The sequence below is a fragment of the Aythya marila genome, assembly GCF_965140915.1.
Source record: "Aythya marila genome assembly, chromosome: W".
In the NCBI taxonomy this organism is placed as follows: Eukaryota; Metazoa; Chordata; class Aves; order Anseriformes; family Anatidae; genus Aythya; species Aythya marila.
Window position 1 is genome coordinate 15,268,263 of NC_139081.1, and position 16,337 is coordinate 15,284,599.

The window sequence follows — 16,337 nt, forward strand, 5'->3', positions numbered from 1 at the left end:
TAGGAATAAAACAGTTTCACAGAAGATCCCATCTGAAGGAAATTATTGAGATTTTTCTTACTATTTGGGGGCTCGTCTGGGATCTTGTCACCTACTGAAGAATTCTTGCCACCACAGACTGGAAGACGCACCCCGCTGATTTCAGTGGTATCATCAGGGGTGGTGAGTTGTCTCGGGATGGCTGGCAAAGGACCGATACTGTTAATCTGAAGACAGGTTCTGCGAAGCTCTGGGGAGAAGGGAGGACAGCACTGACACAGCCCAGACACAGCCCAGACACAGTACAGGCACAGGGATAACTGCTAATAACCTGGACCAGGAAGTCCGTGCACGGACCGAGGTAAGGCAAACTTTACCGTATATTGCCCCGGGGTGAGTTTGGGGAGACTCTTGTGTGGAGTGTGAATGAGACGCACTTTTAATGCACAGCAAGTGTGGAGTCACAATCCATGAGATTCTGTAGTCCTGTGAGGGGACGAATGAAGTCCCCTCATCCGGAGATGGATGAAGCAAAAGATAGATGAGCGAAAGAGAGTCTCGGGGGTTTAGGCCCTTAGGTGTACGGTACCCCGAGTGGTGAAGTGAAGTGCTCGGCAGTACACCCCACCTCTGTCCTAATCCTAAGTGAAGGTGTGTGGGACCCTGTGGGTGGTAAAGTCCACAGCAGCACGTCAGGAAGAGATGGGGATTAAGGGTTCCAAGGGTCAGCAGGGTGGGGACAGAGACCCTGGGATTGTGCCCAAAGGGAGTCCTTTGGGGAGAATGATAAAGATTTGGAAAAACAACCCAAAAAATAGGGAAAAAGTTTTTTTTTTTTTTTTTAATTTAAAAATGGTTAGATACTGTGTAATTGTCTGGCCTAAAAAGCCAATAAAGGAACTTCAGTATTTTGGCCAAAATACAGGTATGATGAAAACTCAGGATTGAAAATTATATATAAACAATAAGGTTTCATTTTCTGAGGAGGAATCAAGTTATGCTCCCTATAATCCTAATATTGCAGCGGAGGCAACGGCAGGTGCTCCAGGAGGGGAGACAGGGACTACAATTGATGCTGTCCCTGGAGAAATTGCTCCGGGGAGCACAGAGCGCCAGGAGTGGAGGTGGGGGTGGGTCCCAGTGGGGCCTCGGGGTCATGTGGGGGTGCCATGGGGCCCATGCCACTCCCCCCTTACCAGTAGAGAGGTTAGGAGTTTTAAGAAGGAAATTAAGTATTTAATTGAGGGCCTAGCAGAACAGTCAAATTCGTTTCTAAGGCCTAATTTGTATTCCTAGGGGGGAAATGTCAATCTTGAGTATGTTATTCCCTGAAGAAGAATATTTAGGAGGGGAATAGAGGAGGCAGCTATGCAAGAACGGGAAAGAACTAACACCCTCCCCTCCCAGACCTAGAGTAATTCTGATAGAGTGGAAATATCTTCTTACCCAACTGAGATAATAACAACCCACAACATAGAAATCCTAGAGACTCGAGGTCAAAATGAGAAAGTACTTGGGGATGAATCTTGAGGACTCAGTAGCCCAAGGGCTCTTTAAAGTTCGTTTTGTGATTAAAGCCTGGCCAGATGTACAGAAAAAGCTCCAGAAGCTGTGAGGATGGAGTGAACAGTGTAGGCAGTATGAAGGTGTATGCCAGGAGGGGAGATGAGAAGGGAAAGCAGAGAGCAAAACAAGTGGTATTCACAGTGTACTGGGTAGTGAGGCAGAGGGGGAGATAGAGGGCCCGGGATGGAAAGGAGAGGAAGAGAGACGAAGGAATGGCAGGCAAGGAAAGCTACCTGTGTTGCAGCCTGAATTCTAGCAGGGACAGGCTTTGAGATGTTTTAAGTGTGGCCAGGCCAGCCACTTCAAATAGGAGTATCCAGAGTGGAAGAAGGAGAGATTGCTGTTATAAATTCAGAATAGGGGAGTCGGAGCTTCTCAGAAAGCTAGTTCCCTGAAAAATGAAAAAGTGTACCTCAAGGGTTCATCAAATGTACCTCAATGGGGATCACTCTACAATTATCGTTGTGGGCAAAAAAAGACTTAGCATAGGAAGATTAATAAAATTTATGACCTATTGCTGACGGGCTGGAGCAGTGAGAAACAGAAACAAGCTGGGGTCACCTTCCCCCATCCACTCTCTTCCACTTCTTCCCTGCTTGGAGTGGCACGGGGGGGGGGGGGGGGGGGGGGGGGGGGGGGCAGCAGCAGGAGCAGCAGTCAGTCTGTGGTGCTTCGTTTCCACTGCTCCTTCATGGTCACTCTCCCCCCTGCTCTACTGTGGGGTGCCGACCTTCCTGGGCTGGTCCTGAATGGGCTGCAGCATGGAGATCTGCTCCGCTGCTGTACACCATGGGCTGTGAGGGGGTCTGCCTTCCCCACCAGGGGCCTCTCTGTGGGCCACAGGGGGGCTTTGGCTCCAGCACCTGGAGAACCTCTGCACTGCACTCCCCCTCCTCTGCACTGACCTTGGTGTCTGCAGGGAGGTTTCTCACTCCTCACTCTCCCAGCTGCTGTTGTGCAGCAGGTTTTTTTTGTTTGTTTGTTTGTTTTTTTGTTTTCCTTTTCTTGGATATGCTTTCATAGAGATTTAAACTGCATTGCTCATGGCTTGACTCTGGGCAGCAGTGGGCCCCTTTGGAGCCAGCTAAAACTGGCCCTTATCTAACATGGGGCAGCTGCTGGATTCTTCTCAGAGGGGCTACCACTGCAGTCACCCCTGCTGCCAGAACCTTCCCATGTGAACCCAAAACACTGAGGCAGCTAGGTCATTACTGGCCTGTAAAGTGTCAAGGCTTAAATTAACTAATGAAACCCTAAATGTGATGGGGGTAGAAGGGACTGGGATAACAGTGCTGCTTTTTGGGGACACCAAGCTGAGACTAGGGATAGAATGATCACTGGGCAATTATTGTATGTACCCGAGGCATGGACTAACTTGTTGGAAAAGGATTTGATAATGAAATTGGGCATTCAAATAGTAAATTGTTAGGCTGGAATAACGGTGTTATTAATGGGGTGCTCTCAAACCCTGAGAGCAAAGGCATATTTGCCTTTGAGTGGAAAGACCCTGAAATGGGGCAGAAGCAGCAATGCAGATGGACAACTTTACCTCAGGGGTTTACAGGGACACCGATTTACTTGGGCAAGTTCTAAAACAAATTTTGGAGTAAATCCAACCTCCAAAGGAGGTGTTATGTGGATGATCTTTTATTGTCAGGACAGGAGAAAGCAGTTGTGAAGGAAGCCACTAACAAGCTATTCGACTTTCTGGGAAAACAGGGCGTGAAAGTATTGGGAAAATAAATTACAATACGTAGAAAGAGAAGTCAAGTATTTAGGGCATCTATTGTCTGAGGGAGAATAAAGAATAAATCCAGAGAAGATTCAGAGAGGATTCAGGGAATTGTTGAGCTACCCCTACACAAAACTAAAAAGAAGTAAAAGTTTTAAGAGAAAGAGGTTTTTAAGGAATTAGGAGTTGCAAATTTGCAAAGGAAAATAGATATTCCCTAATGGGAGAGAAATACTGAATAAAGTGCTAATGAGGCAAATATTAACTGTTTTGCATCAAGAGGGTCATTGAGGAATTCAAGCAACGTGTGACACTGTGCTATGGAAATATATACGTGTAGGAACATATATATATTCTGGCTGAATAAGTTTGAAGGAGTTGTGTAGTATGTCAAGAGGTAAATAGGAAAACTATCCCTAGTCAGACCAAAGGGGGGCGAGAACCAGGAATTCAATGCTTCCAAAATGTACAGGTAGATTTTACAGAACTCCGAACTCAAGAAAGAAGACCCTGGTAACTACAGGCCTGTCAGTCTCACATCAGTACCTGGTAAAATTATGGAGAAGATTATCCTGGGAGTTACTGAAGCACACCTGGGGGACAATGCAGTCATAGGTCACAGCAAACATCGATTCATGAGGGGTAGGTCCTGCCAGACAAATTTGATTTCCTTTTATGATAAGATCACCCATCTAGTCCATCAAGGGAAACCAGCTGATGTGATCTTTTTGGACTTCAGCAAGGCTTTTGACACAGTTTCCCATAGGATCCTACTGGACAAAATGTCCAGCATAGAACTGGACAAAAACATCATACGATGGGTGAGCAATTGGCTGACGGGCAGGGCTCAAAGGGTTGTGGTAAATGGGGCCACATCAGGCTGGCGGATGGTCACTATTGGGGTCCCCCAGGGCTACATTTTAGGGACAGCCCTCTTCACTGTTTTTATAAATGATTTGGATGTAGGACTAGAAGGTGTTTTGAGCAAATTTGCCGATGACACCAAACCTTGAGGAGTTGTGGACTCTGTTGAGGGTGGAAAGGCCTTGCAGAGAGATCTGGACAGACTGGAGAGCTGGGCAATCACCAACCACATGAAGTTTAACAAGAGCAAGTGCCTTGTCCTGCACCTGGGAAGGGGCAACCCTGGCTATATGCACAGGCTGGGTGACAAGATGCTGGACAGCAGCCCCACAGAGAGGGATTTGAAGGTTTTCGTTGATAGCAAGTTTAATATGAAACAGAAGTGTGCCCTGGCAGCCAGGAGGGCCAACCGTATCCTGAGGTGCATCAAGCATGGCATCGCTAGTTGGTCGAGGGAAGCGCATTGCTTCAGGCTCCCCAGGGACATAGTCACGGCACCAAGCCTGTTGGAGTTTAATAAGTGTTTGGACTATGCTCTCAGTCACATGGTCTGAATTTTTGCCTAGACCTGTGTGGAGCCAGGAGTTAGACTCGATGATCCTTGTGGGTCCCTTCCATCTCAGGATATTCTATGGTTCTATATTCTATTCTATAGTTAACAACTGGCTGGATGGCCAGGCCCAAAGATTGGTGTTGAATGGAGTGAAATCCAGCTGGTGACCAGTCACTAGTGGTGTTCCCCAGGTGTCAGTGTTCACAGAATCACAGAATGGCCGAGGTTGGAAGGGACCTCTGACGAGGTCTAGTCCAACCCCCCTGCTGAGCCAGATCACCCAGAGCACATTGCGCAGGATGGCATCCAGGCAGGTTTTGAATATCTCCAGAGAAGGAGACTCCACAACCTCTCTGGGCAACCTGTTCCAGTGCTCTGTCACCCTCACAGTAAAGAAGTGCCCCCTCATATTCAGATGGAACCTCCTGTGCTTCCGTTTGTGCCCGTTGGCTCTCATCCTGTTGCTAGGTACAACTGAAAAGAGACTGGCTCCATCCTCTTGACACCCTCCCTTCAGACATTTATATACATTGATGAGGTCTCATCAATGGCCCACCTCTTTCAGCCTGTCCTCGTACGAGAGGTGCTCCAGTCCTCTAATCATCTTCGTAGCCCTCCTCTGGACTTGCTCCAGTAGTTCCATGTCCCTCTTGTACTGGAGTCCAAAACTGAACACAGTACTCCGGGTGTGGCCTCACCAGAACTGAGTAGAGGGGGAGGATTACCTCTCTTGACCTGCTGTCCACACTCCTCCTGATGCAGGCTAGGATCCCATTGGCCTTCTTGGCCACAAGGGCACATTTCTGGCTCATGGTAAGCTTGTTGTCCACCAGGACTCCCAGGTCCCTCTCCGCAGAGCTGCTCTCCAGCAGGTCAGCCCCCAACCTGTACAGGTGCCTGGGGTTGTTCCTCTCCAGGTGCAGGACCCTGCACTTGCCCTTGTTGAACCTCAGGAGGTTCCTCTCCATCCAACTCTCCAGCCTGTCCAGGTCCCTCTGAATGGTCGCACAGGCCTCTGGTGTGTCAGCCACTCTGCCAAGCTTTGTACTGTTCGCAAACTTGCTGAGGGTGCACGCTGTCCCTTCATCCAGGTCACTGATGAATAAGTTAAATAGCACTGGACCCAGTACCAACCCCTGGGGGACACCACTAGCCACAGGCCTCCAACTAGACTCAGCACCGTTGAGCACAACCCTCTGAGCTCTGCCATACAGCCAGTTCTCAATCCACCCCACTGTCCACTCATGGATCCCACCCTTCCAGAGCTTGTCTATGAGGATGTTATGGGAGACAGTGTCAAAAGCCTTGCTGAAGTCAAGGTAGTTAACATCCACTGCTCTCCCCTCGTCCATCCAGCCAGTCATCTCATCGTAACAGGCTATCAGGCTGGTTAAACATGACTTCCCCTTGGCGAACCCATGCTGACTATTCCTGATCACCTTCTCGTCCTCCACATGCTTAGAGATGGCCTCCAGGATGAGCTGCTCCATCACGTTTCCAAGGATGGAGGTGAGGTTGACTGGCCTGTAGTTTCCTGGGTCTTCCTTCTTGCCCTTCTTGAAGACTGGAGTAATGCTGGCTTTCTTACAGTTCTCAGGCACCTCTCCTGTTCTCCAAGACCTTTTGAAATACTTTGCACAGGTCCAGGTAGATGATGTCAGTTGTCTTCCCCATCCACAAATGCTGTAACCCCATTGCAGAAGGCCACCAGATTTGTCAGGCACAATCTGCCCTTAGTGAAGCCATGCTGGCTGTCACCAATCCCCTCCTTATTTTCCATGTGTGCAATGTGTGCACCCTCATTGAGTGCACCCTCGGTAAGTTTGCGGACGACACCAAGTTGGGGGGTGGGGGGGGAGTGTTGATCTGCCGGACGGTAGGAAGGCCCTGCAGAGGGACCTGGACAGGATGGGTCAATGGGCAGAGGCCAACTGGATGAAGTTCAACATGGCTATGTACTGGGTCCTGCACTTTGGTCAGAACAACCCCGTGCAGCGCTACAGGCTTGGAGCAGAGTGGCTGGAAAGCTGTGCAGAGGATAAGGATCTGGGGTGTTGGTCGAGGCTCACCTGAACGTGAGCTGGCTGTGCGCCCAGGTGGCCAATGGCATCCTGGCTTGTATCAGGAAGCCAGCAGGACTAGGGAGGTGATTGTCCCCCTGTACTCTGCTCTGGAGAGACCACACCTTTTGTACTGTGTTCTGTTTTGGGTCCCTCACTACAAGAAAGACATTGAGGCCCTGGAGAGCGTCCAGAGAAAGGCAACAAAGCTGGTGAAAGGTCTAGAGAACAAGTCTTATGAGGTGTGGATGAGGGAACTGGGGTTGTTTATACTGGAGAAGATGAGGCTCAGGGGAGACCTTATTGCTCTCTACAACTACCTGAAAGGAAGTTGTGGGGAGCTGAGGGTCAGCCTCTTCTCGCAGATAACTACTGATAGGACTAGAGGGAATGGCCTCAGGTTGCACCAGGGGAGGTTCATATTGGAAGTGAGGAGAAATTTCTTCTCAGGAAGAGTAGTCAGGTATTGGAATGGGTTGCCCAGGGAGGTGGTGGAGTCACTGTCCCTGGGGGTGTTTAAGGAAAGGCTGGACTTGGTGCTTAGGGACATGGTTTAGTGGGTGATATTGGTGGTAGGGGGATGGTTGGACCACATGATCTTGGAGGTCTTTTCCAACCTTAATGATTCTATGATTCTACGTGCCTTAGCATTGTTTCCAGGAGGATCTGCTCCATGATCTTGCCAGGCACAGAGGTGAGACTGACATGCCTGTAGTTCCACGGGTCTTCCTTTTTTCCCTTTTTAAAAGTGGGGGTTATGTTTCCCCTCTCCTAGTCAGTGGAGTGACACAACTTCTCAAATATGATGGGCAGTGGCTTAGCAACTACATCAGCCAGTTCCCTTAGGATCCGTGGATGCATCACATCAGGTCCCATGGACTTGAGAACCTTCAGGTTCCTTAGATGGTCTCGGAATTGGGTCTGTTTATCAGGAAAAATGATTAGTTAAATGTATGATGCAGTTAAACAGCATTGCAAAGAATTATCACAGAATCATCTAGGTTGGAAGAGACCTCCAAGATCACCTAGTCCAACCTATGACCTAACACTAACAAGTCCTCCACTAAACCAGTTCTTCCTAATACCCAACCTAAACCTCCCCTATGCAACTTTAGCCCATTCCCTCTCATCCCATCACCAGGCGCGTGGGAGAATGACCAACCCCCACCTCGCTACAGCCTCCTTTGAGGTATCTGTAGAGAGCAATAAGGTTGCTCCTGAGCCTCCTCCAGGCTGAACATTCCCAACCCCCTCAGCCACTCCTCGTAAGACTTGTTCTCCAGACCCCTCACCAGCTTCGTCGCCCTTCTCTGGACTCTTTCGAGCACCTAGATGTCCATCTTGTAGCAAGGGGCCCAAAACTGAACACAGTACTCGAGATGCAGCCTCACCACAGCCGAGTACAGGGGGACAATCACTTTCCTACTCCTGCTGGCCACGCTGTTTCTTATAAAAACCAGGATGCTGTTGGCCTTCTTGGCCACCTGAGCACACTGCTGGCTCATATTCAGCCGACTATTGACCAATACTCCCAGGTCCTTCTCCACTAGGCAGCTTTCCAGCCACTCATCTCCCAGCCTGTAGCACTGCTTGGGGTTGTTGCGCCCCAGGTGCAGGACCTGGCACTTGGCCTTGGTGAACTTCATGCAGTTGGCCTCAGCCCACTGGTCCAGCCTATCCAGATCCTCCTGCAGAACCTTCCTACCCTCGAGCAGATTGACACACACACCTAACTTGGTGTCATCTGCAAACTTACTGAGGGTGCACTCGATCCCCTCATCCAGATCATCGATAAAGATATTAAAGAGGACTGGCCGCAGTACTGAGTCCTGGGGGACTCCACTAGTGACCGGCCTCCAACTGGATTTGACTCCATTCACCACGACTCTTCGAGCCCGGCTATCCAGCCAGTTTCTAACCCAACGAAGCGTACGCCAGTCCAAGCCAAAAGCAGCCGGTATCTTGAGGAAAATGCTGTGGGAAACAGTGTCAAAAGCCTTGCTGAAGTCAAGGTAGACCACATCCACAGCCTTTCCCTCTTCCACCCAGCGCGTCACTTTGTCACAGAAGGAGATCAGGTTCATCAAGCAGGACCTGCCTTTCATAAACCCATGCTGACTGGGCCTGATCGCCTGCTTGCCCTGCAAGTGCCGCGTGATGACTCTCAAGATAATCTGCTCCATGAGCTTCCCTGGCACTGAGGTCAAACTGACAGGCCTGTAGTTTCCCGGGTCAGTCCTCTGGCGCTTCTTGTAGATGGGCGTCATGTTTGCTAGCCGCCAGTCAACTGGGACCTCCCCCGATAGCCAGGACTGCTGATAAATGATGGTAAGTGGCTTGGCCAGCTCCTCCACCAGTTCTCTCAGTACCCTCGGGTGGATCCCATCTGGCCCCATTGACTTGTGCACATCCAAGTGCCGTAGCAGGTCACCAACCATTTCTTTGTGGATAGTGAGGGCCACATCCTACTCCTCATCCCCTTCCACCAGCTCAGGGTACTATGTATCCAGAGAGCAACCGGTATTGCCCCTAAAGACTGAGGCAAAGAAGGCATTGAGCACCTCCGCCTTTTCCTCATCTCTTTTAACTAAGTTTCCCCCCGCATCCAGTAAAAGGATGGAGATTCTCCTTAGGCCTCCTTTTTGTGTTGATGTATTTGTAAAAAGATTTTTTGTTTTCTTTAACAGCAGTAGACAGATTGAGCTCCAGATGAGCTTTGGCCTTTCTAATTTTGTCCCTGCACAGCCTCGCAACATTCTTATAGTCCTCCCTAGTGGCCTGCCCACTTTTCCAAAGATTGTAAACCCTCTTTTTTCTCCTAAGCTCAAGCCGCAATTCTCTGTTCAGGCAGGCTGGTCTTCTTCCCCGACAGCTCGTCTTTGGGCACGTGGGGACAGACCATTCCTGAGCCATTAAGATTTCATTCTTGAAGAGCGCCCAGCCTTCCTGGACTCCTCTGCCCTTCAGAACCGCCTCCCAAGGGACTCTACCAACCAGTGTCCTCAGCAGCACAAAGACAGCCCTCCGAAAGTCCAATACAGCAGTTTTGCTGGTCCCCTTCCTGGCCTCACCAAGAATAGTGAACTCCACCATTTTGTGGTCACCGTGCCCAAGACAGCTCCCGACCACCACATTTCCCACCAGTCCTTCTCTGTTTGAGAAGAGAAGGTCTAGCGGGGCGCCACCCCTGGTAGGCTCACTAACCAGCCACGTCAGGAAGCTATCTTCCACGCTCTCCAGAAACCTCCTAGACTGCTTTCTCTGGGCCGTGTTGTGCTTCCAGGATATGTCAGGGAAGTTGAAGTCCCCCACGAGAACAAGTGCTGATGATTTTGCAACTTCTGTCAGCTGCCTGTAGAACTCCTCATCCATCTCCTCATCCTGGTTCGGCAGTCTATAGCAGACCCCGACCAGGACGCTAGCCTTGTTGTGCCTGCCGATCCTAACCCAAAGGGACTCGACCTTGTCATTCCCAGCCTTGAGTTCTACAACATAGAAAGACTCTCTAATATAGAGAGCCACACCACCACCCCTTCTGTGCTGCCTATCCCTTCTGAAGAGCTTATAGCCAGGCATTGCAGCACTCCAGTCATGAGACTGGTCCTACCACGTCTCCGTGATGGCAACCAAGTCGTCCAGCTCCTCCTGTTTGTTACCCATGCTGCGTGCATTGGTGTAGATGCACTTCAGCTGGGCCATTGCCTTATCCCCCAGCCTTGCCATTGTTCCCCCTGGCACAGCTCCAACTAACCTTAACTTTTCTAACTAACCTTAAGCTTTTCTAACCTTAATGATTCTATTCTATGAGCTTGCTTAACAACTTCCCTATAGACAAGCCTAAATGCTTGTTTCAAATACGTTTCATAAATGCTTTATTATGTCCCCAATTTAGAAAAATGCCACATTATTCAAATATAAACATAGAATTGTTTTATTGAATGTATCATCTCCACCTAATATGCTATGCAGTGAGAATTCTAATGTTAGTGATATCACAAAATAACATTCTGAAATGTAACATTTGAGCTAGAAAATACCATCCACAGTCTGAAGAGAGCCATTTAACAAAGCTGCTTTTTTCCAGACTGCAACACTAAAAAAATCCTAAGTGAATAACATCATATTTTCATACAATACTCTTGTTCTACACTATAAATTATAGCTATTACTTTTATTAATTGAAGCTGTCACTTTATGCTGTTAGGACAACTCAGCTATTCCAAAAAAAAAAAAAAAAAAACTGTACTATTTTAAATGAAATATAATGGGTTACAGAGAACTCATTTGGACTTTCTATTAAAGTATAGTTATGATAAAGGCAAAAAACTATAAACTTCTAAAAGCAGACCAAATAAATAAGGACATTAATCTAGTTTCGATTTTGATTTTACTGGTGTTTAATTTTATTTATTTTTTTAAATCAGTGTTCTAGTTCTCAAGTCAGCCAGGTGAGAAGTTATACAACTAAATTCAAGTTAAAAAAAAAAAAGTAACGCATTTTACTGTTCTGTGAGAGAATGTCTGTGTATCATTCCACATCCATACCACCTACCTGACCATATACTATGTTTTTCACACACCAAATTTGAAAAGGTAAAACTGAAGCCAGGGATAGAAGAATGGAGGCTTTGCTCTCAGACCCTGGAAGCAAAGATATATTCACCTCTGACTGGAAAGACCCTGAAATGGAGCAGAAGCAACAATACAGGTGGACAATTTTACCTCAGGGGTTTACAGGACCACCGATTTATTTGGGCAAGTTCTAGAACATTCTAGAACAGATTTGGAGCAATTTCAACCTCCCAAGGAGGTGTAACCGTTAAAATATGTGGTTTATCTTTTATTGTCAGGACAGTAAAAGACAGTTGTGAAGGAAGCTACTAACAAGCTATTCAACTTTCTGGGAAAACAGGGCTTGGGACTACTGAAAAATAAACTACAATATGTAGAAGGAGAAGTATTTAAGGCATCTAATGTCTGAGGGAAAAGGAAGAATAAATCCAGAGAGTGAAGCCAGGGATAGAAGAATGGAGGCTTGTTTAATCACATTAAAATAGATGTTGCTGAGTGTCTTTGCTTACTACTGTGCAAATTAACCAAAACAAGGAGTCTCGGGGCTCCTCACGGGGGGGCTTTTTTTTGTTTCCTGACAAAAGTGGGGATCCTGTCTCAAAAACTAGCTGAGAGTGACCTTGTGGTTTGGACAAGATCAAGGAGCAGCTGAGTCCGTATAAAGGCAGGGGGACGACTAGTGGTGATGAAGAGGAGTTATTGGACTTCATCCCCATGACCCCCCAACAACCACCACCAGAAGGCACTGCGCAGGCACAGATAGGAGGAGTTTATGGAAGTGACCTCTGGGAGCTAATTTTAATACGAAGTAGGGATAGGTTATGTATATGTATAGGCATATAGGGAAACTTCATGCATATGTAACTCTTCACTGCATATAACCAAAGCAAGTTGCCACGTTGGAGAAGGAGGGGGGAAAAAAAAAGCTGCATGGAAGCACAGAGAGAAAGGGCGGGGGGGGGGGGGGGGGAAGGGAAGGTTATTTTCTACTTCCCATCAAGGAGCAATGTTCAGCCACGTCCTGGGAAGCAAGGCCTCAAAACACATAACAGTTGTTCAGGAGGACAGCCCCCTCCCCCATGAGAGCCCCCCTTTTTATTGCTGAGTATGACATCAGGTGTTATGGAATATCCCTTTGGTTGGTTTAGGTCAGCTGCCCTGGCGATGTCCCCTCCCCATCACTTGCCCACCCCCAGCCTACTGACTCTTGGGGGCTTGGAAGGAGTCCTGATGCTGTGCCAGCATTATGCAGCAATAGACAACACTGGAGTGATACCAATGCTGTTCTATCTATGAGTACATAGCACAGCACTGTATGGGCTGCTGCAGGGAAAGTTAACTCCATTCCAGACAAACCCATCACAGAAGACAACAGAAATAAATAGAACCAATGAAGCATTGACTATGCATAAAAGTCATCTAAATGATATTAGTCAGTATTACAAGCTTCGCATAGACAGAAGAATCCCTATAGTAGATGCTCATGTGATCATCTCTTCAGGGGAGGTCTAACTCCATTAGTTTGATTTATACCCCAAAGCAAAAAGAATTGATTCCTTCCAAAACATTTGTACATTTACTTGTTCAGTTGGTGACTTTTATGAAGTCCTACAATGGATTAGTTTAAAGCAGAAGTTGAAATTTGAAAACCACTTCTAGCAAGCATTAAATGCCTTCCTCACTTCATGCACCATTGAATGCTTCTTTTATTTTGCTTTAGTGTGCTATAAGACAAAATAAAGATACACACACCAAAATGTGACAGCCACTCTCATAAGTACCAGAAGCATTCTGAAGTAGCTTTGTTTTGCAAGGGGTTTCCTATTTAAGGAGCTTTTTGTCCCTCAAAATTCAAACTAGCTTATTATGAAAAGAAAACCATGACAACTGTCCATAAGAATAAAGCAAGAGTACATCTGACATAGACTGAACTTCTGAGAGTAACCATTACTGTTCCTAGGAGTCAGTTGCTGTGCAACTTAAAAGGGTATGTGGTACTTTCAGACTAGGAAGCATTAATAAACCTGTAGTCCTCCTTATAAATCCGACCAACTTGCTTAAAGAGCTTAAAACTCCTCACAAAGAGTCACACATACCTACAGACATCTTTTTAAAAAGGGTTATACTAACAGATTTTAACACTATATGTAAATATTAAAGCAGACAAAAATAAAGCAGTACATATCTGCACTGCATTCTAACTGAACGCAAACAGAAGCTTTCCTCTAATTCATCGTTTAGAAGGACAATTTAAAAGAGTGTGAAACATTAACTCAGAGATTTGGTGTTTAAACAGTTAAAACAACTGCACATGTTCCATAGAGATATTTTATTGTACACTTTCAAGAACAGTATATCAGACTCCATATTTTGGACCATAAATTAACAATCTTAAAAAAAAACAGATCATGACACTTCATTTTACTTTTTAATATCTAAACACATCCAGAAGATCTTCAAGTTGACTACAATGTTTTTGTTAGACTGGGTTCTTCTATATTTGTTAATCATTTTCAATCAAAAAAATCTGCAGGCCAAATTAGATATCTACAATTACCTACACAGGATCAGTGCTTTCAATGAAGTTTTTCACAAATCCACTGGAGAGGGGCTAAGAAATAGCACATAGAAGTAAACAATATGGCTTTTCTCCAAAGAGTTGTTGTATAGTAACAAAATTAATGACATCTATAGGAAATAGTAAGTCTGGCTTATGGATATGTTTAAAGAGCAAAAGCCGTATTACAATAGAGTACATTTGGCAATTGTCCAGCTGTCTATTGCCAAATTAAATACATAACACCTGAGCACTGCCTTTCCTTCAACAATAGGATAAGTTCTTATCTTTCCCAGATAATTATTCAGATGAAATCTGTGTTCAGATACCTCTACCTTTCCTTCAAATTAGATGGAGGGCAGTATCACAAACTATTTCCTTAGGAACACAAAAATAAAAAGATGTCACAAAAGTTATCAAAAAGGCTAAGATTAACTAGTCTATAAAATACCTAGTTTGTACACCTCAAAACATTTCATACTACTGTCATAGTACCTCTCAAAAAGAGGTAATAAAAATGAAGACTGCTCTGAAAGCAAAAAGTCAAGGGGGGTGACAAAATTCTTCCTAAGAAATCATTCATGAAGACAAACAGTTTTGCATCTGGTATTTTGTTTCTTCAGAATTCATAAGCTTGCAATGTCCTTTCTAAAGCAAAACCAGACCTTTTCTTGCCTACATTAGGTTAATGGGTTTATAAGACAAACCATCATCTCTTGCCTCAACACTGTACTTTTAGGATTTAGCCTTGTAAAAAAAAAAAAAAAAAATGCAGTGGCAACTAATGGATTCCAGAATCAAGCAATTATTTCCATCAACTAATTCATGCAAAAAAATACACAAACTAATAAGCACAGTCTTTGCTACTTTAAATTACTTTAAAGGACAGATCACTGCAACGTTAAAAGCTACCCTACTGACCATGGCCTCAAAAGTGATGGAAAATAGCCTAGAATCATGATATCAACACAGCTACAGTTAAAGATATCTAGATACAGTATGAAGTAAAAACACTTATTGAATTGTACTTAAAAATTACTGGTTATCTGAACTACATTGTACTGTCATGAATTTGTCAGATCTCGTTTCCACTGATATTGTATAGACTCACTTTAGAATAGAATAAATCTTGTGGTTAAAAATTAATGAGAACAAAGTAAATGACATCTTGTTATCTGTTGTCCTTCTGTTATGTTGAAGCATCTTGTTATTTGAAAACATCCCGTTATCTGTTAACCATCAGTCAGGCTGAGACTTGAGATAACTTGAGTCAACTGTCTTATGTCTTGTTAACTGAGACATCCTGTTATCTGCCGACCCTCAGTTAGGCCAAAAGCCAACTCAGCATTTCTACAGCTTGGAAAACAACTGATTAAGCAAAAGGTGAAAAGTGCATCATGAGGAAGTCCTACGGCCTTCCTCCCAAAGACCACTGCCCACATCCCAAAGACCCCGGCCCACAATTCTTGGAAGGCTTTGCGCAAGCGCAAGGACTGATAAGCTAATTAGCATATGAAGTGAGAGTAGGCGGGTTAGGTAATGAATATGTATAGGCGCTAATAGAATATTCATTGTTTCACTGTATAAATATGAGATAGCTTGTCACTTCGAACATGCACGATAGGCGGAAAGATCCCCCGTGCATCCAGCACTGCAATAAAGAATATACCACTTAAGGAAATTTCGGCTTCGATCTTTAAATCACCACTGAGGCAAATTCTTTTTCTGTGTTGCCCAAGGAAATACTAGAGACAGGAGGTACTTCAGCAAATAGCAGTTACAAAATACTCTAACTTGAGTTGTACCATAAGTAACCTTTTATTAGGTATTATAAGATAATCCCTTGAATGTAATTGAAGTAAACGAAACTTCTGCAGACAAACAGGTTTGTTTATGTAAAACAGGACAGAGCCTCAAGTTTGATGAGACAGCTTGGCTGAAGACAGATTTTTCACATAAAGAAATTCAACCAGAACCAGGCCCTACTGATATAAAACCTGCACCTGGGCCAGGGCAATTACAAGCACAAATACAGGCTGGGCAGAGAATGGATTGAAAGTAGTCCTGAAGAAAAAAAAAAACTGGGGGTATTGGTGGATGAGAAGCTCAACACGAGCCTGCAACGTGCACTTGCAGCCCAGAAAGCCAATTGTAACCTGGGCTACATCAAAAGAAGGGTAGCCAGCAGGTCTAGGGAGTTGATTCTCCCTCTCTACTCTGCTCTCATAAGACCCCACCCGGTGTACCATGTTCAGCTCTGGGGGCCCCAGCACAAGAAGGACATGGAAATATTAGAATGAGTTCAGAGGAGGGCCACGAGGACAATCAGGGGCTGGAGAGAACTGGGGTTGTTCAGCCTGGAGAAGAGAAGGCTCCAGGGAAACCTTAGAGCAGCCTCCCAGTACCTAAAGGAGGGCCTATAGGAAAGCTGGGGAAGGACTGGACTCTGTCAGT